Raw genomic sequence first — 25891 nt, forward strand, 5'->3', positions numbered from 1 at the left:
ATATCTCAACTTTAGTAAGGCTTTTGCTACTGTCTCACATGACCTTCTCATAAACAAATTCAGGAAATACTGTATAGCGTAGATGAACCTACTATAAGGTGGTTGCACAACTGGTTGGAAAACAGTACTCAGAGTACTTATCCATGGTTCACACTCAAGTAGGGCATATCAGTTGGGGGTCCCACAAAGATTTGTTCTGGGTCCAGTTCTTTTCAATATCTTTATAAATGGTTTGGATAATGACAGAGAGAAGATACTTATCAAGTGTGTGGATGGTACCAAGATGGGAGGGCTTGCAAGCATTTTGGAGGACAGGATTAGAATTCCAAATGATCGTGTCAAACTGGAGAAATGGTCTGAAATAAATAGGATGAAATTCAATAAGGACAAATGCAAAGTATTACAATTAGAAAGGAATAATCAATTGCACAAAACAAAATGGGAAATGACTGCCTAGGAAAGAGTACAGCAGGAAAGGATCTAGCAGTTATAGTGGCTCACAAACTAAATATGCGTGAACAGTGTAATACACAACAGAGTCCTGTGGCACCTTTAAGACTAACAGATGTATTGGAGCATAAGCCTTCATGGGTGAATATCCACTTTGTCAGATGCATGTGATACAGTGTACAGTGTAATACAGTAACTCCTCACTTAACATTGTAGTTATGTTCCTGAAAAATGCAACTTTAAGTGAAACTGTGTTAAACTAATCCAATTTCCCCATAAGAATTAATGTAAATGGGGGGGGGGGAGGGGGTTAGGTTCCAGGGAAATTTTTTTCACCAGACAAAAGACTGTAGTGTGTGTGTGTATATGTGTGTGTGTGTATGTATAAATCCAGAGGGCGGCAACAAAAATGATTAAAGGTCTAGAAAACATGACCTATGAGAGAAGACTGAAAAAATTGGGTTTGTTTAGTCTGGAGAAGGGAAGACTGAGTGGGGAAATAAGTCTTCAAGTGTATAAAAGATTGTTATAAAAAGGAGAGTGATAAATTATTCTCCTTATCCATTGAGGACAGGTCAAGAAGCAATGGATTTAAATTGCAGCAAGGGAGATTTAGATTTGACGTACAAAAACTTCCTAACTGTCAGGGTAGTTAAGCAGAGACAAACTCCTGTCAGGAGTGGTCTAGATCAGTGGTTCTCAAATTGGGGTCCCCGCACCCCTGGGGTCCACAAGAGTACTCGAAAGGGTCCACAGGCCCCGCTGATCAGCTCCTCCCCTTCCTCCCAGTTTCTCCTGCATGCCACAGAATAGCTACTCAGCAGCGTGCAGGAGGTGCTGGGAGGGAGGGGGGAGGAGTGGGGAAGGAGCACGTTTGTGGGAGGGGGTGGAAAGAGGCAGGGAAGAGGACGGGCAGGGATGGGGCCTTGGGGAAAGGGGTGGGGCGGGGCCTGGAGCTGAGTGGGGGTTGAATACCCCAAGGGAAAATTAGAAGCTGGCTTGGGGGTCCACAAAATATTTTAAATCAAAATGGGAGTCCTTGGGTTGCTAAAGTTTGAGAACCTCTGAGATAATACTTAGTCCTGCTTCAGTGCAGGGGACTGGACTAGGTAACCTATAAAGGTCCCTTCAAGTCCTACATTTCTGTGATTTCTATGTACATGGGAGACTTTCAAAAGCATCTAAGGCAGTGAATCCACTGGCATGCCACAAGACAGTTTGTTTACATTGACCGTCCGCAGGCACGGCTGCCTGCAGCTCCCAGTGGCTGCAGTTTGCCGTTCCCAGCCATTGGGAGCTGCAGGAAGCAATTTGAAATTTGGTCTCACTAAGGTGATTTTTGGTGGTGGTGCAGGGACTGGGGTGGGGGTAGAAATAGTATGAACAAAAAATACTGTGGTATTTTGGGAGAAAATAGAAAAATGTGCTTTTTCATTTTAAAAAAGCAATGCTCCTGTGATACTTGACAGGTTTATAGTAAAAATGCTGCTTCCAATGGTATCTGAGCACCCATGTGACTGTGCTTATATGTAAATAATTTAGATTTGAGTGTTATTTTCTAATTAATTAATTTGTATGTGTTTCTTAATCAAAAATACAGTCTGGTTCATTGTTATATAACTCTAGTTGGAGCTGTGCTGTTATTTCAAAGATGTTCAGGTTTAAAATAGCAGCTCGTACAGTAAGCAGCCTACTTTCATATTTGATATGAAGAACTGTGTTGTTAAATTTCACAGCACCTGTTTTGTGTAGTTGACACTGAGTTGACATGTTTACTGAAAAAATGGAAGCAGTTGAACATGAACTTCACTCTAATCCCCCTTATACAGAAATGTTAGTATGGGTTTTCTCATCATCATGGCTCTTTACTACATTCGCCTGGTTGTTCTGACAATTTTAATGTTGTGTTTGCTCCTCTTACGGCTCTGATTGCCAGAAATTGCTCAAATCCAGTTAATAAAAAAATCCTTTTTGATTAAACAAAAAAATTGAGACTTTTTCTTTTGTCATTGAATATTTTAGGGGTTTGGGGGGAATGGGGGGGGGCTGAAAACCAAATACATTTCATTTTGGTGGATTTCTGATGACCCCCCCCCCCCCAAAATCAGAGAAAATATATTACAAAAATGATTTTTGTTATTTTTGTCAAAATTAATACCTATCTCAATTAGTACTAATAGAAGGTTAAAGTTAATGTTCAGAACTGAGCTTTTGATCTTTCCTTCTGGTAGTATCCCTCTGGCCCCAGAGAGTCCCCCAGAACTCCTGTGTGATCAGTTGGGGAAGGTTGTGCCAAGGAGTTTCTGTTCTCCAACATTTTATCTCTGTTGTTAGCTACATGCCCTTGAAAGTAGGATAATCTAACTGAAGTATGGATGATAATGGTGGGAATGAGTTAGCGGGGTCATATTGTGGGTAAATCCAGACGATTGCTTAAATTGCCCAATATATCTATGAAAATTGGGAAGTCACTCATAGATCTCTCTGTGGTTCCATTCCTTCCTCATATATAAAATGAGGTTACTTCTTCTTGTGTGAAGTCATTGTGAGGATAAATTCATCAGTGTACACAAGGGAGTTGTATAGAAGGGTGATGGCTTACAAACACCTGTAAATAAGTGTAATTCATGCTCATGTCACTGTTGATGACATCACCATCCTCCTTGTCATCTACGCCTCCTAAGCGTCTTCTTCAGTTCCTCCCTCTTTCTGGCCTCTCACTCTCAGGAGGTGGTCAAATGTTCATTAAAATGCTAAAATACGTCCCTTTCTCTCTGTCCTTACAGCTACAACTCTTTTCCACCTCTCCCATCCCCTGCATCTTGAATATTGTAACCTCCTCCAGTCAGGCTTCCCTGACACCCTCTTCAACTTCCTCATCATATCCAATCAGAACCTTGCTGCTAAGATCATCTTTCTTGCCCATTGCCCTAACCACACCTCTCTCCCCTCGCCTTTCATTCCTGTTCCCTGTTTCACAGCATCAGATGCAAGTTTATTGTCCTTCGAGGCCCTTCTCTCTCCACTCTGCCCCACCCTTCTTTCTTGTTCTCTTCTGTTGTTGTGTTGTCCTTACCTCCTCTGTTCTGGTATCACTCATTTACATGATGGTCAGTTACTCACACAAAAGTCGGCATGTCTCCTTGGAGGGAATGCCCTCCTTGAATTGATTCATATTACCCCTCTCTTCCACCCAATCCATGTGGCTCCTCTCTTCCACCAAATCCAAAATCCACTGTGCCCGTGATCCTATATGCAGTGCCGGCCTCCACTTTCCGCAGCTCCCATAGGCCGGGAAAGGCAAACTGTGGCCACTGGGAGTTGTGGGCAGCCGGGCCTGAGGGCGGTCAATGTAAACAGCCCACCAGTGGATTACCCTGATGGTCCGCAAGTTGCTGGTCTACCTGGTCCTTATGTATGATCTCGAGTCTGATATTCTGCTTCCCCTATATGCACACCTGAGAGGTCTATTATGTAGGCAGAGCCTGGTATAAGCAATAAAGTGCATTGTGCGAATAAGGAAGGAGAACTTTATGTAGGTATTCAGCATTAATAAAAATTTGTTCACAGGAGCGAAAAGACCCAGTGAAATGGCACATTTTCAACTGGAAAAATTGCTTCTGACAAATTAAATTGACCTTTTCAAGTACACATTTCTGGGCTGGCACTAAAACTAACATTTGTTTTTTAGTGTGTGTGTGAGTGTATTTGTGTGTTCAGAAACACAAACTCTGCTTAGTGTGTGTTACTGAGCTATTGTTTGTGTCCAAACAGGTGGCCCTAACAGGTACACTCTGCATGTGTACTAGTGAATGATTGCACTTCCTTCACTAAACTCTCTTCCAAATCCAGGACACAATGTAGAGTTGTACAATCTGAATAACTAAGGTATTTTAAGCAAGAAGACTTTGAGACTTTCTTTAGTTTTAGATACCAAAAAAACTATATATTTCCTTAAAGAGGTCTATTTTCAAATATTGTTACAGTTAAATGCTCTGTTCTCATTTTTCAAAATGAGCATCTATAAATCAGAAATCTATAATTTTTGTTACTTCAAATTATAATTTGCATTTATATGGGGTATTTCATCTGTGCTCTAAGTGCTTGCACAAGCATTCATTATTTAAGCCTCACAATGCCTGTGTGAGGCAAGTTACACTAATATCCATTTTATGAGTTAATTGAGGCCCAGAGAAGCTAAGGGCCAAGTTTTCAAAGAGCTCAGTGCTCCAAAGCAGGGCCAGGTTTTCAAAGGAACTCTGCTTCTGTTTATGGACCAGAATAAGGGTACAAATTTTCAGATCTTAGCACATTAGTTTCTGAGTACTTTTGAAAATCTGGCCATAAACATCGCAATGGAAGCTGGTGGGTATTGAGGGCCAGATTTTCAAAAAAAAAAAAAAAAAAAAAAAAAAAGCTATGTGACTTGCCCAAGAGAAGATATCAAAATGTGTCCCTAAACCGTGCTTTCTAATACAAGCTATAAAGATCTGTGACTCCAAATTCCCTCCTTTCCTTGCATCTGCTTCCATGCCACATTTCCTAGTAATAGGGCTTTTTTTCCCTGACATCTGGTGCTGGTGAGATGTTTGTACTGTCTAAGAATGGCACAGATGTGATATGAAAAAAATGATGTAGTGTCTGCAACTATCTTAGAATGGGGAATAAGGTGTGCAGAGGTTACATTTTGACATGAGGGACAGAACTACTGCTAAAATGAACATTGCACAAGAGTAGAGTAGCAAATTTTGAAAATTTCATTGTTTGGGATATAATTTTCTTCCTGAGTTCATAAACTCCTGGCACTTTGAGCAAATGTTCAGAGCAGGTATACTCCCTGCATTTGGATTTGAAAATTCTTCAGTTTGCCTAAGTGCCCAAGACTGGGGATTCAAATGGAAGTTGCATGCCCAACAGTGGGCCTTTGAAAATTCCCTTATACACATTTACTATAAAAGGACTTGTGTATATATTTTAGTATGGTTAAGGTATGAGCCTTATTTATTCTGTGCTATGAGTGGCTGGCCTTCTTTGCATTATCATTAGTTGCCGCTAGATACACAAGAATGTGATTGGTTATGAAAAGTCTCTTAGGGTTGCTCCTAGCTTCCTGGGATGTCTATTAATACAGTGGAGGTGAGAGAGTACAGGGGTGGGGGGAACTGAAGTTATATAAAACAAAAATTAAATCAATTCTGCTGAAGCACAGCATAGGTTATCCTAGGAAACAGTGAATGTATTACATGATTGGAATGGTACAATAGAGGCTTCCAAGACAAGTAAATGTTTAAGTACTTTGAAAGCATTACTTTATTAAACCATGTAGCAGTCCTATATGAAGAGAAATATTCCAATTTATAAACTGGGAAACCAAGGCACAATTATCAAGGGAGTGATTGTCCCAACTAAGTCAGTAGCACTGCCAAAAATAGACTGATCTCCAGTCCCTTGGTCTCTGTTCCATCTTGGTTCAAGGATTTAAAGAAAGACAAAGTATTGGATGGGACGTTTAGTGAAGGAGAGCCCCTTGGAATGTTGTGAACTGAGAGTAGGTCATAGAAGAAATCATTCACTACAGATTCTCCATAAAGAAGTCAAAGGGATGATGCTCCACCATTTGAGGGGGCACACTTTATGAGGGATAATAAATAAATGTACATTCTCATGATGCTATACTGCTAATCCAGCAGGCATTTGCAGAAGGTAAAGTCAGGTGACTAGTCGAACATCAGACACAGGTAGAAAAGTGCTGAAAACACCTTTACTTTGGGTCCTTTGAGGATACCGTAATCTTAAACCCAAGTGCTCTTCTCCCCCCATCCTGCCCATTACTCATGCTCAGATGTACACATGAGAGTACTGATCTATTGATGTACAGCATAGAGCAGCAGTTCTCAAACTTCATTGCACTGTGACCCTGGCTGACAACAAAAATTACTACACAACCCCAGGAGGGGGAACTGAAGCCTAAGCCCCACCACCCCAGGCAGGGGTGCCAAAGCCAAAGCTAGAGCCCTACCACTCTGGGCGGGGGCGGGGGGGGCATTGCCAAAGCCCTCGGGCTTCAGCTTTAGGCAGTGAGGCTCGGGCTTTGGCTTCAGCCTTAGGCTCCAGCAAGTCTAACACCAGCCCTGGTGACCCCATTAAAACAGGACCATGATCCACTCCTGGCATAGAGCACACAGACATTTTCAAAAATTGCTGTGTGTCCTCAGTGGGGCATGTTTCTGTGACAAAAGAGAAGTTCAAAGACAATAGAAGCCCTGTTTTATTTCTACTACAGACCTATTACTACTGATGCATGCTCATGAAGCTGCTAAAATGTCCTCCTTCACTAGGGTACAACCTGAGTATCTCTCCAGAGTGATCTGTTGTTCTAACATCAGTTGCCAAATGAATTAATAATAACAACAAATGCTATTGTTGATCATGCAATGCAATACCATATAAGCCTCGGTAACAGCAAGTCCCAAAACGAAATACAGTTCCACAGGATTTTGTCAGAAGGACTAAGCCAGGATAAAAATACATTTGCATTTATATTTGAGTCAGAATTTCATAACTTGACTAGACAAAATTTCAGATAGATTATGGTTACACTACAATAAAGGAGAATCCTCCGCTAGTCATTAACATGGTACATTGAAATGGTCAAGAGACTAAGTTCATGCAGTGTCTCAAACCATCAGCAGGGTTATAAAAGGCATATACATATAAAAGACTCATATTGATGGAGGCTACAAAACTAGGAATGTACAGTGTCTATCGTCTGCAAATGAATGGATGAAAGAATGCAGCCACTCAAATGTGCACAAAATGGGACGAGAAAGGTGGCTTAATTCAACCCCAAGAGTATTCAAACTGCCCCACGGTGTGAGTTTTCAGATTTTCCTTGGGTCCAAGTCTATAACAACCAGACACAAAAGATAGAAAGTCCTCCAAGCTGGGTGTTGCAGATCTGCATAGTCCTATGCCAGGAACTGCACAAGAGGGTTGTATAGGGCTACCTACATTGCACCTGTACTGTGGGAATTCCCATCAGGTCCTTCCACACCCTTTACAGCCATTTGATGCATCATAGTGGTCTAAAAGGGCTCAAGCAGGGGATAGAATCTTTCCTGTAGTTTCCTCTGCACCCCTTTCCCCAAACCCTTGTGCTTCCCACTGGTCCTGGGGGTGCATAGCCTGATCCACAGGCAATGGCTCCATTTCCTCTCAGCCCCATTTGGGGTGTCTTTCTCCATTTCTGTGCCCTTTGGGATGCAGTCTCTGCATATACACACCCCCACTCTCTCTCTCCTTCTCTCTCTCAAGTACCCAGACTGCACTTGTAGCTGGCTCTTACGTGGGTTGTGCAAGGTAGGCAAAGATCCTTGGCCCCATCTCCACCCTTGAACTTCTGAACACCAATATGGGGCTAGCTGGGATCTGGCCTTAGATAAGTATGTATAGTGCTCCTATATCAGGGGGTAGCCGTGTTAGTCTGTATCCACAAAAACAACAAGGAGTCTGGTGGCACCTTAAAGACTAACAGATTTATTTGAGCATAAGTTTTCATGGGTAAAAAAACACTTCTTCAGATGCAAGTGAAGAAGTGGTTTTTGACCCATGAAAGCTTATGCCCAAATAAATCTGTTAGTCTTTAAGGTGCCACCAGACTCCTTGTTGTTTTAGTGCTCCTATAGTTTATCTGTTTGAAGTCTGCAAAATACTATATCTAGAATCTATATAGTATGAAAGAGCTATCTAAAAATTGACACCATGCTAGTAATTAATGTTTCCTATTTGTACTAGAGCTTCCTACATAGACCGGGGGATGTTGGCCCATTATATCAGGTGTAAGTCCATTTAAGTCAGTGGAATTACACGCGGGATTAATTTGGCATGCTAAATATTAATCACAGAAATTTGCATTGCAACATTCAGTCCAAAACGTTTTTTTCAAGGAATAAGTTTTCAAGTTAATATTTGTAAAATGCTTTGAAGATGTAAAGCACTATATAAATGTTATGTATTAGTCATTGTTGTTGTTATGGATTGTGATGTTAACTTGATTTAAAGAGCTCCATATGACTATTTTTTTTGTAATTACTGGTGGAATGACAACTGTATGCTGCATGAAAGGAAGCTCAAAACACTAACACAGCACTGAATGCAGCTTTGGGGGAAGGTTTCTTGAAAACATTGAGATGTAATTTTTGCACATGCCTTTTTCCTATGAATTAAAACATCTGCTTGGAATTTCTGAGAATCTGGAGAGCGAATGGAAATAAGATACAGTATTCCAAGTTTTTGATCTTTGATTAATTGCAGATCAGAATGCAATCCAAACTCCAGGTGGATTGTCTCATTGTATGTATCTATGTTTCTAGCATAAGACAGAGCCACAGTTTACATCAGAATTCTCTAAGGGTTTTTAGGGGTGTCCTGATCTGAGTTTATTTGGCCTTTTATAGAGCTAGGAGTCAGCTCCAATGATAAAATTCAGAGCTAGACTTCCTTTACTAGGAGGGTTTTCAGATCTGGGATTTAGGTTCAAGCCCATCTTTTTTTCTGCCATGTTTTTCTGCCGTGTAGATCTCAAGACCCTTTCCTTAGTGGTCCTTCTAGCTGCTTAATATTTTTTTTATTGTCCACATCTTTCTGCTAATTGAATGCAAAACTCCACACTGAGTCACCCTAAGGCAGGGGTTCCCAAACTTGGTTCGCGGCTTGTTCAGGGTAAGTCCCTGGCAGGCCATGAGATGCTTTGTTTACCTGAGCGTCCGCAGGTACGGCCACTCGCAGCCCCCTGTGATAGCCCACTGGACAACACTTGCATCCAACTCAAACTGCTTTGTATGATTCCCATTGTTTTTGTCCTTCTCTTAATTTGCATTCAATCAAGCCATTTTGAATTAACATAGAGAGTAAGATTTGTGACACACTCAAGCATTCCCAAATCACGTTCTCTCCACTAACCAAATAATAAATGTAGGGATCTTTTAATTTGTTTATTGTTTTGTTTTTAGGGTTCATATTATCAGATTATTCTTTGTGACTATGAATACCAGAAACTTAGTTTTTTTTCATTCTTAATGAAAGCTGAAATTGTCATGTAATAACATGACTCCAGGTCCCGAGGCTTCGAGGAAAATATCAGGGGTGGAATCGTAACCACGTTGAAGTAAAAAATTACAGGAGTTGGCTGGATAGTCTTAAATACAGACACATTATGCCTGTTGCTTTCCTTTCATCCACTAAGTATGTGATACTGTTTAAAAACTTTGTCTATCTGTTCCTTTTACACCCATACTGCTTATCTCACCTGGTCCTATTTAAAGCTGGACTAATGCTGAAAAAATATCCTTGAATGTTCTTTTCAATATTTAAATTAATTTACTTTGACTATGTTCTTTTCCGGTTTTTATACTGCTCCCATCACTGTGGTAACTATTTGACTCTCCCTCCCTCCCCTTTTTTGTGTTTGCTGTCTGCAAATTTACTAGTAAATGAGCCAACTGCAGGAATATCTATAGAAACAAAAAGGGAATTTTGGAGAACAATCACACACAAAGCAAATTTTAAAATCATTTTTGTAAATATGTGCATTGAAAGCCTCATTCTGAGGGTGATGATCATCCGGTCAAGGAACAGCAGCACACCATGTGATGTATGCATCCAATCAATGCTAATCAATATAGCTAAAACATTTCCTTTAGAAAATCAAATGCTTATAATAAGCTGCTTGGTGCAATTCACAGATCAAAATGTATTGGCTGGAATAACCAGCAAATAATTTTGAATAACAAATAAATGTGAGATAATTGTAAACTTCACGACTTGTCCATGAACAGAAAAAAAATAAAATTCACTCAGCTTTGATACCATAAATGTACTAGTCTCTTTTTTCCTTCTGCTGTTTGTTCCATTATTTTAGTAGGGATGAAAGTTAGATTTGTATGGCAGTAATTGTCGGGATCCTCTTTTTTCCATATTTATTTGCTTTTCTCCAATCATCTTGTGGCTCCTCTGTTTTTATAACTTCTCAAATACATTGTCAGTTATTTAAATTCTTTTCAAAAATTCCTTTTAATATTCTAAGATACAGAGTCTAGACCAGCTATTTTGAAATCTGTCATTTTATAAAGAAATAGTCTAATTTTATAAATTCAATGACAATGATCCTTGATCTTCCCAAGAAGTCCCCAGGAATGACCTTGACTTTAATTTACCTAATCCAAATGGGGTCATATCCACTGACTTCAATGAGCTTTAGATCAAGCTCACAGAACTGAAAAATAATCCCCACAACAATTTTTCCTGTATTTATTTAATGAAATAAAACTAGAAATAAAGCACTAAAGAATAGTGCACTAACTGAAGTAATGTAAGCATTTACTCAACAGTGGACTGCCTGATATTGTAAGCATCTTGATTAAGCACACCTGCTTCTTTATTTTAACATTTGACAGTTCGTCGGAACAAAGTTTAGTTCTTGGTAAGAGAAACTTTGTTGATGTCACAGTGGTAATATTTATCTCTTGATGATCATAAGACTTTCCAAAGTTCACTAGAAGTTCAAATAGTATATTTATAAAGAATTCTTATGTTGGGGAGACTAATCAGAAATGAAAGCCTATCATTCCTACAGCAAACATAGGTCACAGAAGAATTAAGTCTGTAAATGGATCAGAAAAGAAAATACAGCACATAAAATTAAGTGAAGCTTTTGGTGTGGGATGATGAAGATTTCAGAATCCTAGTTCTAGTATGTATGCTCTTTGTTCCAGAGAGAAGTGAATAGTAATTAAATGCAAAAAATTAATATGAATGAGGTTTTAAGGTTGAGAACTCAATCTTGCAAAACAATACTTAAAGTGCTATACAAACATTAACTGTTTAATCCTCACAGCCCCCCTGTGAAGTAATATAATCATAATATTTTCCACTTACATAGAGCTCTTCAGCTGAAGATTGCAAAGGCCTGATTGTGCCCCAAGATTCACATACAGAGGAGACCTTCTGTGCATGGGTCTTTTCTTTCTGTGTGGAAAGAGAGCACCGCTGCTTCCATGGCAGCTCTGTCCTCCTTCCTGCAGGCCCCAAAGAGGGCTCTTCACAAGTCTGGGGATCGATACAGAGAGTATGGAAAGGGAGTGGGTGATGAGCCAAAAGAGGAATGGGAGGCCAGGGAACACATTTTCCCTCTCTCAGGTCCTGTGGAGTTTACGTCACATCCCCTTCCTTAGAAGGATCTTCTTTTTAAGTGGGGACAGCCACAGACAGTGGAAGCCTTGGGGACTTTGTTAAACTTATGGAGATATCCTATCCTATCTCCTAGAACTGGAAGGGACCTTGAAAGGTCATTGAGTCCAGCCCCCTGCCTTTATTAGCAGGACTAAGTACTGATTTTGCCCCAGATCCCTAAGTGGCCCCCTCAAGGATTGAACTCACAACCCTGGGTTTAGCAGGCCAATGCTCAAACCACTGAGCTATCCCTCCCCCCCTTCATGGGGTTCAAGAACAGGTCCAGAGAGGTCGTGGGCATCTCCCCTTTCTTTATGACTGGATGGGAGGAGTATTCTGACATTTTTTCTGTAGTGACATGGAGTCACTGTATAGAAAAAAATTGAGAACCACTGGGCTAAAGCCATGCTTACCAGCTACTGTGGGAAGAGGGGGAGCAGCTGAAGACTCAGAGCCAGCTTGGGGGCATAGTGCTTGTGTGTAAATGACCTTGGCCACCTGATGGAACCCTGCAATCCATGTGCAATATGAGGATTAGCCCCACAATGGAACAGCTGCGGAGAAAGCTGTGAATAGAGAAGCTCACAGAGATTTTTGATGGCCTGCATGGGTATTTCTGAAGGAAGGGCAATCAGATTCTGAGTACTATACAAAGCTCGGAGTATAGGGCATTACTATCACCATTTTAAAGCTGAGTAAACTGAAGTACACACATTCTCAGTGACCAGGGCCAGGGCCAAACACAGAGTCAGTTTGAGGATTAGGAATACGTAATATATGTGTTCTTGGCTTCCTGTCCTTTGCTTAGTCCACTGCATACACCTTATGTGCAAAATGGGAAAATTAAAGGTACAGGAAACTAACTTTTATAATTTTGTGATTATTTTTGGGTATCTCCACTTGAATTTGTTTTGCATTTAGTTACCTTGATTGATTTTTAATCAAAAGGGGGAAAAGAGAAAGAAAGGAATGAAATGGGGGGGGGAACACAATAAATAGTAATGATGATGATTTATAATTAAATGATGTCTCTACTTTAAGAATTATGGTACCTTTAACTGGAACACCCCCAGTAGATTTTTACTGCACACCACATACGTGGTGGTGATAGATATATGATTAATTGTGGACCCATGTAATAAATAAATGCATTTGTTATTAATTTATTATCTGGTTCCTTTGATTTCTTCACCTGCACGCTGTCCACTAATCCATTTCCTATGTGATTTATTTTAACATTCCAAACTCCTAACAGCCACACACAAAGCTAATTCATTCATTCTTAGTGTAAATGAATCTTTTATTTCTGCTCTCTCAGACTTAATTGTGGTTTTTAAAGTAATTATCTGCTACTTTGGGGCCCATAAGAATTGGATTTTTTGTTTCTTATATGTGAAGAGACAATTCCTAAAATTGTAAAAAAAAAAAAAAAAAAAAAAAAATCAATTTTTTTTACAAAAATGTTTCATTCCTGTGTACCATTCTCATACTGACTCTAGTGAATATGTCAAAGTGTTTTCCATAAGAAGAGAGGATTAAATTTTATTAAGCTGCCTACACTAGAATTAGATGAATATCAAGCATGAAATCTTCAGCTATATGGGTGGGATCAGACACTTCTCTGCGTGCTTGGATCAAGTATGATGAAAACTCTGCTTCAGCAATAAGATCTCTTCCCCAGACAATGATGTTGTTGATGGTAAGTGAAAATGGCAAACAAATGAATAGACATTTGTGGGAAAACCCTGGAAAGCCCTGAGTTTTGCTAGCTTGCTTAAAAGCTGCAAAACAAAGATAGTCTCTAGACCGCAATTTGAAGAAAAGAAAAAAAAGTGGTTGGTGTGTGTGTGTGTGTGTGTGTGTGTTAACAGCATGAGTGGCACCTAAAGTCATTACAAAAGTGAAATTGAATAGTGCATTAAAGCAGAGAAACGTTACTGCTGGTTACGATGATCCTTCTGTAATAGTATCAACTTGGTCATGTTAAACAAAGGATGGAAAATGCCATGCCCTAATCTCTCTATTTATTATAGTCACTGGGTATAGACATTTATTTTGTCAGTTGAACTTCACTAATGCTCTTTACCTAAAAGAGCAATCCTTGTCATATTGTTTCATTTGCAGCTATGTTTAGTTTTTACATCCCCTGCTATATTCTTTATGATTGAAAAATGAGCCATTTCTACATTTATTTGGTAGTGCTAGCTTCCCAGATTACTTTGAGAATGTGCTTGTGTGTGACATATGTTGGGATCGATATGTACCTGCAGAGAAAACCATAAAAGCAGTGGTTGTAGTGTCTGTTTCTTACTGATAAAGTATTTTTTATGTGCAGCATATATTTAACATTTTTAAGGTAATAAAGCTACCACTTCCATGCAACAGAAAATATCTATCTTGTGCTTGAAGAGAGACCAGATTTATTTTTTTAAAGCATGGTGAAATTAATGCTGAGACATAAAAATCCCCAGTCATCATGGACAATGGTAGGAATTCATAACTTTAGGGCTAGACTGTGGCTTTTCCAGGAATCTCTTGTAGTGGCAGCATTCTGGTGCACCATCCCAGGAGCAGCGTAGGGCTTCCCTTCCACCTTCCCCTTTGAGCTATACCAGCCACAAATTACTCCTCCCTCTGCACTGTTCAACTGCAATGGCTGCTACGTTGAGGGGACCAAGTCACTGCTTACTCCCCATCCATTCTCTGTCCATCTGTTCTGGGGGGTAATTAATGGGCAAACAGCACCAGTTTACTTGCTTGTGCCCAAATCCAAGGACCAGGTAACTCTTGGTGCTCTTACCCTTCCGTATGCCCATGAGCAGACATAAAGTCCAACTCACATTCCAACACTTAGTAATTTTTTTTAAACTCTTCAAATTTTTGATCATATACAAATATTCTGAATCAGAGAGATTGTAGGCTTCTTATTGTTAAAACAAAACATGGCAGTTTGGCATTTAAGTTAGGTAAAATCACCAAAATTAGATATTAACATCCAGTTACTTTGATATTTGTAAAGTATATGGTTGCTACTATTCTTTGAAACCAAACAAAAAAGACAGTGTGCTCCAGAGAAATTACACATTTTTCTCATTAGGAGATACATAAGAACTTGCTAAGGTATCAATGATTAGGTAGCACTGTGACTATTGCTTATCAAAATTTTCTCACTGTTATCTTGTATACTTCTTGCCCTAGTCTTTTTATTGTCTACCTGTTCTTGTCCTGTGCTTAAATTGAACGGTCTTTGGGGTGGGAGCTGTCTTTTTGTTAAATGTTTGTACTGTAACAAGCAATACAAATAAACAATAGTGTTTTCCTTTGTATATGCTATTTTTATTTTTCTTGCAGCTTAAATTATAGCTTTAAAGTACGGTAACTAAAATTTACTCCCCTCAATATGGGTTTTCATTTACCACTTTATCTGAAACTGTAGTTTGATTCCCAACAGCATCAACATATGACACCAACTCTTCCCTTGCTCTAACACCTATCTTATCACACCATTCAAAATAATTGACTCATTAGGTTTCATAGAATCATAGAAAGGTAGGGCTAGAAAGGACTTTGAGAAATCATCAAGTGCAACCCCCGTGTTGTGTTGTGGACCAAGTGAACCTAGACCATCCCTGACAGGTGTTCAACCTGTTTTTAAAAGCCTCCAATGATGGAGATTCCACAACCTCCCTTGGAAACCTATTCCACAGCTTAACTACCTTTGTAGTTAGAAAGTATTTCCCAATATCTAGCCTAAATCTCTCCTGCTGCAGATTAAGCCGATTTCTTTTTGTCCTACTTTCAGTGGACATGGAGAATAATTGATGGTCAGCCTCTCTATAACAGCCCTTAACATACATGAAGACTGTTATAAGGTCCTTCTTGATCTTCTTTTCTCAAGATCAAACATCCCCAGGGTTTTTAACTTTTCTTCATAGGTCAGGTTTTCTAAAACTTTTATCATTTTTGTTGCTCTCCTCTGGATTCTCTCCAATTATTAGACACAGTACTCCCTCACCAGTGCCAAGTAGAGTGGGACAGTTACCTCCCATGTTGTACATATGACACTTCTCCTTCTCAGCCACTGGGGTCTGGTCCTCACCTCCTGCTGCCAATACAGCGTATGGTTCTTCACCTCTATGGATAGGTACATGGGCAGGGGATGGAGCAACTGTCTACTGTAGCCAGTCGTCTCCTCACAGAGTAGCCAGTTTTTCCTCCTCTGGTGTTGCTGTAGTCCTCTGTAGCTGGCTAGCATCCTCCATCCCACATGTCTCCATGTACATCCCGTTGATGAAATCCTTGCGCTCCTGGATGTTATGCACATGAATCACCTCCTCCTGTAGCTCTTACCTGCTTCCTGAGGGACTCCACCAACAAACACCTCTCACACCAGGTGGTTCCCCTGCCCACCTTTCATCAGTGGAGATGTGCAGGCCACATTCACAGCAAGTCAAGAGCAAAGCCTTGGTGGAAGTCTCTAGGGTCAGGATGCAAATCTGGTAGTGGCCCCAAGAGGTGCAGACAGAGGAAGAGCTAGCAGTGTTGTTGGTGACACGTCATTTTCCTCCCCTGGTGTGTTCTTCCTTGTAGAGTATGTGCAAATTAAGGAAACAAAAAACAAACACCCAATCCCGTCCCCACTAACCTATCTCCCTGCCTTCCTCCACTGGCAAACTGACTGTCTAACCTTTGTCTCCCAGCTGCCTTCATCTTACCAGCCCCTGGAGGCCTGCATGCTTTTTAAAGTCTGGGCCCTACACACACTGCTGGAATGGGTGACTCGACCCCTCTCACTCAGCCACCTCTGATCACTGGCCTATCCAATCACAAGCTGCACTGCTCTTGCTTGCTAGAGCCCTTCAAAGCACCACCTGGTAAAAAGCAGGTGCTAATACACCTAACTGCAGGGCAACCTAGCCCAAACAGTCAGCATTCAAGCCTAGGTTCCAAAACACAGCACCCAGACCAGAGTCCTACCAGTCTTCATGACAAGTTCCCAGCACAGCACTGAAAGTGGTATTCTTTTGCCCCCCCAAAGCTAATCAATAGCAGTAAGACAGAGGTACCCCAGAGATACTTGCCAGCTGGCTAATTCCCTTAGTGTTCCAGCTGCCTTCATCTCAGCCAGCCTCTTTAGTAGAATAAACAAACCATACAAACTTCATCAAATGAATGTTATGGCTCTTACTGAAACTCACCAAAGAAGGACAAAGTTAAAAGTAAGGTAGACTAGACTGTCCTTCCTTAGCACACATTGCTATGTATATTGACATATATGGAACATAAGATCATTCTCTGTATAAAATAACAAAACAAATATGCAGAGTTTCTAAGCACCAAAATGTCATCATTCTTACCTTTAAAGCTTCCATTAGCACTGATAGTAATTATTCAGGTAAATGCTTCATGAGAAGAATAGGCCCTTTAACATAGCTGCATACTTGGTTAAACAGTATAATCAGTGTCCTTGTGGGAGCCCAACTCAATTCAGCAAAGCACTTCGGCTCATCCTTAATGTAGTCTCAGAATATATAGCAGTATGACAGCTCCTCTTCTGGTGTCCTGTGTGGAGGAACAATCTGGCCCCTCACCATGGCCCATCGATCTTGCTCGTTCACAGCAATAGAACTCTGACCCTGTGCAGAGCTCTCTATGGTGTCTGTTCCAAGGGGGGGGAGAATGTGATAGAGAAACAGTGCGCGCGCGCACACACACACACACACACACGGGATAGGAATGTTCACACCTGGCTCCCTTTTGCATGGATAATCCTACAGGAATGATCTAGACCAAAATAAATGTACTGCAGTATGGTGAAAATGTGGAGGGGCTCGCTGTATTTCTGCAGGATTTCCTATACCCATGAAAAGTAAGGGGATTGAAACTAAAGAACCCAGTGGTACATCCTCTTATTCCTTATCACTGCTCCTTTTGTGTAAATGAAAACTATTTCTAGGCACCTAGAGTACTTAGAGAGTGGGTATTGAAGCAGAATTTTGTAAATCTTATTATAAACTTTGATATAAATTCAATGTACTGCATGTACCCCTTTTACAGCAGTGTAGCCTTTGTGATAACAGCTATGGTTCAGGAGGAGGAAAAATGTCATATTGAGAAAATGTGTAGACAGATCCCTCAGATAACAAATAACTGAGTAGAAAGTGAATTGAGAGTGACAGCAGCAGCTCATTGGAGATAACAAGCAAAAAAGGAAACCAGTGAGACATGACAAAGAGAGTAAATGAAATTAATCTTCTTCCTGCTGACAACAAATTTTAGGCCAGTCACAGCCATCCAGTTCTGCATTAGCCACAATTATATTCTGGCTAACTATATTTTCAAATTAACAGAAACTGCTGCAGGCTTCAGTATACTGAATCTGTGATATGCAGAACTAAAAACAGATTCTTTTTTCGGTGGGCTTGGAGAGGTGCTCTGTATGAAGTATTATGCTCTTGTTGCATACAATATTTCTATTATCAGATATCGCTGGCACCAAAAATGAAAAAGTGTTTGTTGAAAAGACATGGAGCAGTCACACAGTATCACAGCTAAAAAAAAATCTATAGCTTTGAAACTCAGGCTTCCTCTTTTCTTCCCTTAAAAATCTTTGATGCAGGTCCTCCGGCCCGATGTCAGCAAGAAAAGCTCAGAGAGCTAGAACCTCAGTGTACTTCCCTACAGAAATTCCTGTGAGGTGGTCGCTTTTGCATAGTGGTAAGCAAAGCAAATTAAAACGAAAGGCATGGTTTTCTGTTTCCTTGTGCTATCACTGTCACAACTGATACACAGGGGAACAGAGTCCGGAAGCATCACATAGAATGTAAAAGTCTGACTCTAAACTAGATGTACATTGATTGAATCTAAACTAGGAATGACTGGAAACGATCCCTCGTTCTGACAGGAATAATCCCTTATATTGGTGACCTTCTTCCTCTGCTGACTTTGACTGATAGATAGTATTCTTGATTCAAGATTCTTTCCAAATAGAGAGTGTAAATAATGCAAAGTGCACTGCATAATGTCATGTACACAACTTGCCTTTATAAATGGATATGTTAAATCTCAAAAGGAAATGTTTCATAATATCAAGTAATAATATACCCAAGTAAGTTTCTCTCTGCATACATATAGCCAAACTCTGGGTCAGATCCCTGAGTGATGTAAATGGGTGTAGCTCCATTGACTAGTGTAGACTCGCTGAGGATCTGGCCAATTCTATCTAATCACCACTGCTGCTACTGGTTACTTAGAATCCCAACAGAAGCAGAGATTTGTGTGCCAGCATCCCACATATATTCGCTCTTAACACTCACCTCTTTGACGGGTAGTTTAGTCCTTTTCTTTTTACTCATTATCTGTTTCATTTACATATAACTATTTTCCAGGGATTTTAGTAACACAGCAAGTGTGGCCATCTGTTAAAACTACACTTAATCAATGTTGCTTTCCTAAAAAAAGGTTTTGTAAAAAATCGCTGTTGAATTTCCATGGTGTGTACCAGATACCCATAATACAAACTTTTAGCAGACACATAGATTTTCTCCATTCTTCATGCTCATCTTGGCCTCAGTTATGAGCCCAGCTATATGCCTGGGTGGTAAAAGTGCAGATGTTACTGGTTTGCTACCCTCGCTCCCACAGAGATGGGCAAGAAGAGGGCAGACTGGATGGAAAATATTGGCCTAGATCTTCCAGTTAGAAGATTTTTTTGCAGTATTTTTATTAGCTTTTTTCAAAATAAACAGAGGAGATGGAATCGATACCCATGATGAACTTAGGAAATTAGTAATAAAAAACAAATAGTAGAATTTGTTGTGCAAGACAATGCAGGCATTATTTTCCATTGTGTCCTATCCCCCTGCCTCTCACAAGACATAGTCTGATACAACAATTTTTGCTCTCCTTTTCACTCTCATTTCAAAATTACCATTCTTCATGGAACTGAGTAATTACTGATGAATAACAAACACTTCCTATTGCTTGAGGGTAGAAATGAGAAGCAAGTCTTTCAACATCACATACAAGTAATCAATGTTGGAAAGTGTATGGGGGCTTTGTAGCATATGGTTGATGAAGAATGTGCAAACTAAAATATCTGAAGTATTGATTGGAATAGTATTGTGGGTAGAATAATATTTCTGCAGTCTCACCCTTGACTTTTACTCCTATTGGTTAAGGAAGGATTGTGCACATTTTATGTTCAGGTGTTTTAATTCCCACCCTCTCACTCCCATTTCACCTCTAACAAACAACTTTATAAATGAATAAAAATAATACTTAGCCCTTAAATAGTGACTGCATCTTCAAAGTGCTTTGAAAACAGCTAGTTACTCTCAACATACCTCTGTGATGCAGATAAGTGACTGGAGTTACATTGGGGTAACCCTGTTTGTGTGTTACACCCCTTCCCCTGCCCTGTGTCTGCCTTGTCTGTGTAGACTGTAAGCTCTTTGGAGCAGGAAGTGTCTACTATGCTATTTCTGTACAGTGCTTAGCACAATGGGATGCCATTCTTGGCTGGCCCATAGGCACTACAGTAATCAACATTAATAATAATAATAATTATTAATAAGAGGGGTCAGATTCTGACCCTAAGTTTCATCTCTATTTTACAGATGAGAGAGTTAATTATGTAATTGTTAATTTTTATTACAGGAGCATCTAAAACACAATGTACAAACACATCATAAGAGAGTTTACAATCTAATTCAACCCGACTGACAAGGGTATGGGGGCGGGGATGGACAAAGAGGTGAAGTAACTTGTTTAAGGCCATAGAGAGAGTTAACCAGTATGAGAACTCTGGTATTCTTGTACTCCGGCAATACAATATTTCTTAGGGTCTGTCAGTAAAATTATATCCAACAATGTTACAGAATGCAGTTGTTTACACTAGGCCAAGGAGACGATGTGTTAGGTTTGTCATATGACTATATCTCAGCCATATCTGAAAGGTGCAAAATTATTTTAGATGTTGGAATGAGGTTTCAGTGATCTGGCAGAGGGGAGTAAACAGCACATGAATGGTATTTGTAGATGATACTAAATTGGGAGGAGCTGCAAATTCCAGTGAGGAATAACCCAAAGGGCTCAAGAGAGATTAGGAACATAGGCATAAAATAAGGATCACCTTGGAAAAATGCAAGCTAATGCATCTGGGGGAAAACAATCCTGAAACACACAACTTCAGTAGGAGGGGAAATCTGAGAAGCAGTAATGATAGTGAACCTATAGGGAGAGCAGCAAACAAGAGATCGGTGTGTAATGTGATGTGACTTCAGAGAAGATCAATGCAATACTGGGCTACAGACTTCACCTCACAGGACAGAGGCATTACTCTCTCTGTCTGGTGCAACTATATATGGAATGTTTCATTCAGGTGAAGATATCACACTGCCAGAAATACAATGACTGTGAAACCAGAGCAGAGCAACAAAAGAGGACAGAGGAACTGATTTTGTGCTAAGTGCTAAATACATTTTGCCTAAGTGATGACTAAAGGAGGCAGGGAGATATATTTTACCATCAAGGAGGTAGCAGGGACAATGGGATTATGTAAGGAAAAATGTAGATTGAATGTGAAGACAATGAGGGCTATGGAAAAGTCTCCCTAGGAAGGTTGTGAAAACCTCATCACACAAGAATTTTAAAACCAGACTGGACAAAGCCTTAGCAAATGTAATCTAGGGAACAGTCCCTGTTCTAGCAGGGAGAAGCACAGGATAATCTAATAGGTATTTCCATATCTAACTGCTCTGAGTCTAGGACTCTCTGCCAGTTGGAAAGTAGACAATAAAACATCTACCAACACAATCCAAGCCTGGCTAGGAAACATAAATCTTGTGTTTAGAGACCTCGGGCCAGATTCAGACCTGGTGTGCCTGCTTACATCATATCTGAAATTGGCTGACCCCTCATCTTCAGTTGTGAGGCATATGCTGTAACTGAATCATCAGCGCTAGGCAAATGGCCATGTTTAGTAACTATGCTATGCTATGTAGGTTTAATGGTTTGAGGAATTAATTTAGTAAAGAGGAGAGGGACAGAAAGGAAAGAAAATGCCAGGTGTTTTTTTTTTTTTTTTGGTCCCTTTTGTTAGAGGCATAGTACAATACTGTATTAATAGTATGTTTTAAAACAAAGCCATATTGAAATATGTTTTCTGAATTGAGCAAACATCTCAGTTCACTCAGAATAAATAGATGTCAGCACTGAAATAACAACAGAAAGAACCCAACTGTGAGCCAGATTGATTTCATTGGAACACTGCTGATTTACACTAGTTGTATTGGATAATCACTAGATTTATACATACAAGGTGACATTCACCTGTAAACAATTGCCACACAAGGACTATGCACCCCATAAATCCTACTTAAGTTCTAGCCTAGGGTGTAAATGGGACTTAAGCGGTACAGACCTTCTGCACGGTTGCGCATCTCATCCACAGGGAACTTTTAAAATGCCTTTTCAATCAAGAAGTAAATCTGGTCAATTAATAATTGTTTTTATGAACAACAGGTGAAAAACTCCTGCTAAATCCCTGTGGCCCCAATCCTGCATGCAGATGCCCCCAATGAATTCCCATACCCATGGATAGGATCAAAGCCCCCCCCCCCTTTTTTTTTTATGCCAGATTCTTTCAATGCTATTCATAGGCTAAAAAACCTCCTAAATAAATACCTAAGAATGCATGAGCTCAGACCTGAAGAAGAGCTCTGGGTTGCTCAAAAGCTTATCTCTTTCATCAACAGAAGTTGATCCAATAAAAGATGCTACCTCTTGTACTTTGTCTCTCTAACAATGCACGATACACAGGGGCAGATTGTAAAAGGACTTTAGAGATGCTGTCTCCTGCACAGGGGCGTGTCCCAACTGCACTCCCTGTACTGAGGAGGTGCAAGGACCCTCAAAGGGACAGAGAGGAGACAGGGACATGGCCTTACCTATCACCTGACTGTCTCACTTTGTCAGCTGCGCCATTACCATTTGCACTGGGTGCTCAGGGAGGTATTGTGCTTGGCTCCTCATCTGTGGTATGGCCCAGTCAAAACTGAGAGCATGATACTGTGGATCAGATCCTCAGTTTGTGTAAATTGGCATAACTCCACCAAAGTCAATCCAGAGACTTCATTGGAGCTCCACTGAATTACAACAGCTGAAGATCTGATCTGGTGAGTAAGGCTTTCTTTTCAATGAGGCATGCTCCTTGCTGAGGTATGCATCTTGGTAAAAGAAGCTTGCAGTTTGTATATGTGATTTACACACAGGTGTATTGTTTTTTCATACATACACAGTATGATTAGTGATGTGCAAATCTGAAAAAGGTTGACCATTCAGTTCAATTGGGTTAAGCACTCAGAAGCACAGAGCCTTCTCTGAGTCTGATCTGAATGCTGTGCACCACTTGAATCTGCAAAACTGGGCTAGAGATACCAAAGATAAATCTTCCAGTGTTGTGATTTTTTTCTATTTCTAGCCCAGATCAGAACCAGGAAGTTCAGGAGGTGAATGAAAATCCCAAAATAATAGGATAGTGGGAGGAAACTATTTTTAACTTCAAAGAAGTTTGACATGTCAATAGTTTAAGTTTTGGGCAAAGGGTGAAATCATGTCCTTTTTTTATCAGAATCTTGAGTTTTATGCACCTATGAAATAATATGCAGTACAAATTAAGTTTGCAATAGTAACTTTTAATGAGTTACACTTGAATTATTTGATAGACTTCATTTATCTCCATAGTGTAGCAGTCACCAATGAAAAAATTACCTATAAAGGAGAGTGGAATTATTTATGTGAACCGAGTTCCGGGAAGTGTCACAATCACAAACCCCACCATATGATCTGAGTGCTGGATTTTGTTTTTACATTTCTAAGCTAGGTGAAAGCTGTATAAATTCCAGGGTAGCCAGAGAGCATGTATTAACTATATAAGAAGATTTGTTCATTGTTTATTCCAGCAAGTACATAGTTTATATTGTGTTCATGCAGCAAACTATTCTGATATAATAATAGTAATAATAATAAATATATATAAAGGCACAAATAGCAGTTATGTGCCTGCCATTGAATTTCAACAGGGGATAGGGGCCTAACTGCCATTTGTGTCTTTGAAAATCTCCCCCTATAAGTTTTACTTTATATAAAGCTTCCCACCTAGGGATCGCAAAGCTGTTTGTTTCAACAAGGAATATGTGGATAACTAGTGTATAGGGCTAAATTGTCCAATTCTTGGTTTAAACCATGCCCCATTCTGTTTATCTTCTGGTACAAATGCTACAGGCCTCTGAGTTAGAATGTTCTTTGATGAAGAGGAGTATCTCTGGTGGAGTGACAGATTTGTTTTGGGGCTTCTGCTAGTGCCCCAAATGCTCAGATTATAGGGACTGTTCAAGTGCATATCTGAGCTCAGCAAAGAGTCGTTCCTGGGATAGCCCACATGTAGAAAGTTAAGTATATGCATAACTGTTTGCAGGATCAAGGCGTGATTTTCTACTATTTTCTCACCTTTCCCTAATTTTTCTTCCCCTCCCCAAAATGGAAAGAAACTCTATGGGCTGAATTGTAACCCTGCATTAACAGGCTAAGAAACAGATTGTGACTCTTAGGGTTACAGTTGGGTTCCTGTATAATCCCTTATTCCCCACAGGACATAATCTGTTCCATCCATTTTGCTGGGAAAGATTACTTCTCCTTTTGCAATATCTTTGGCACATTGGGTCAGGCCAGAATAGTGGGATCTGAGGTCCATCCCTCTCTGTGCCTGACTGTCTACTTCCTTCCCACATTCATGGAAAGGGAAGTAGGAGTCCAGAGACAGCTGTTCTCACTCTGTTCAGCCTCTGGGGATGTGGGTAAAGAACTCTCTTATGCCCCTCCCTGGATACAAAGAATTACTCATGGCTGAGCCCAAAGTATTGCAGAAATATTCTCCTGTTTGAATGAAGTAACAATAGGCAGCTACAGTTGAGTTAAACAGGGTTTCAAAAAGAGTTCAGAATATAAACTTTGACTGTTTAATTTTAAACATATTCTGTGCCAAATGTTTTAGCATGACCACCCCATAGCAGACTTCAGCAGATGGAGCTCATTTTTCTTTTCTTTCTTCTCTCTTGCTGTCTCTTTTGTGCAGCAGATGGTAAAGCTGTTCGTAGAATCCACTTATCCATTTATTTAACTTATGTTGTATTGTAAATACTCATGAGCTGAACTTTAAATTGGACCACCCCATAGCCCTGTAATATTTTCATGCAACATATGATAAAGTTGTTCTCAGAAAAAGTTCATACGGTTTTGCTGTTCTCCAAACTTTGGGATTATTTGTATCAGGTGGATGAACAGCTTGCCAAACATGGGGGAAGCAAAGAGAACAAAGCTTTGTGAGCCTTCAATATTTGCATATTATTGCAGAAAAAAATACTGGAGAGTATAGGTTGTGATATTGCCTTCAGAATCTAATATAACCACAGCACTGTATTATAGTTGTCAAGTTCTTACATACGGTATTTTAATGATCTATCACTGTGTAGTGTGGAGATGTATGTAAAATGAGTTTCTTTTACGTTGATCTTCAATTTTTGTTTTTGTGAGTTGTGCGAATTTAAATAGGGCCAGTTCATCAGGTCTTCACTCTGTTTCTACTCAATGTTGTACCAAATTTCAAGATTCTAGCTCAGTAGGAATGTGACAATTAATTGTCAATCATCCATTAAAGTGTCTATATAATATACATAATACCATGGAGCTATTTTTCAGATTTATCTCAGTGCTATGTCACAAATTGCAAAGCTGATCTCACCTATCAAATAGCAAAGGTATTTCCTGAAACAAATCAAATTATGGGCCTCAGTCCTATCAAGGGATTCCTACTGAAAATCCACACCGATTCCCACTGAAAACAGTGTGACTCTGTGCTAGAGAACCAGGTCCATAGTCTGACTGTGATTTCTCTAAGGGACTTTCTTTGGGAAGTATTGATATATTTTGCTCTCTCCATGATTGTTCTTTCATTCATGAAAAAGTATAAAATAATGATCCAGAATGTGTCTAAATGTACACACCAAAGGATCCAATCAGCTGTAAGAGGGGTACTGGGTGAAATTCACCCTTGTGCAGAAGGATATCTCAAGGCCTATGTGCCACTACTTCAACTTCAAACTGGGACTTAAATGACTGATTGGCCTTATGTTGCTCCTCCATATAGGGGTGA

Source organism: Malaclemys terrapin, chromosome 1 (assembly GCF_027887155.1).
Source record: "Malaclemys terrapin pileata isolate rMalTer1 chromosome 1, rMalTer1.hap1, whole genome shotgun sequence".
NCBI classification, from domain to species: Eukaryota; Metazoa; Chordata; order Testudines; family Emydidae; genus Malaclemys; species Malaclemys terrapin.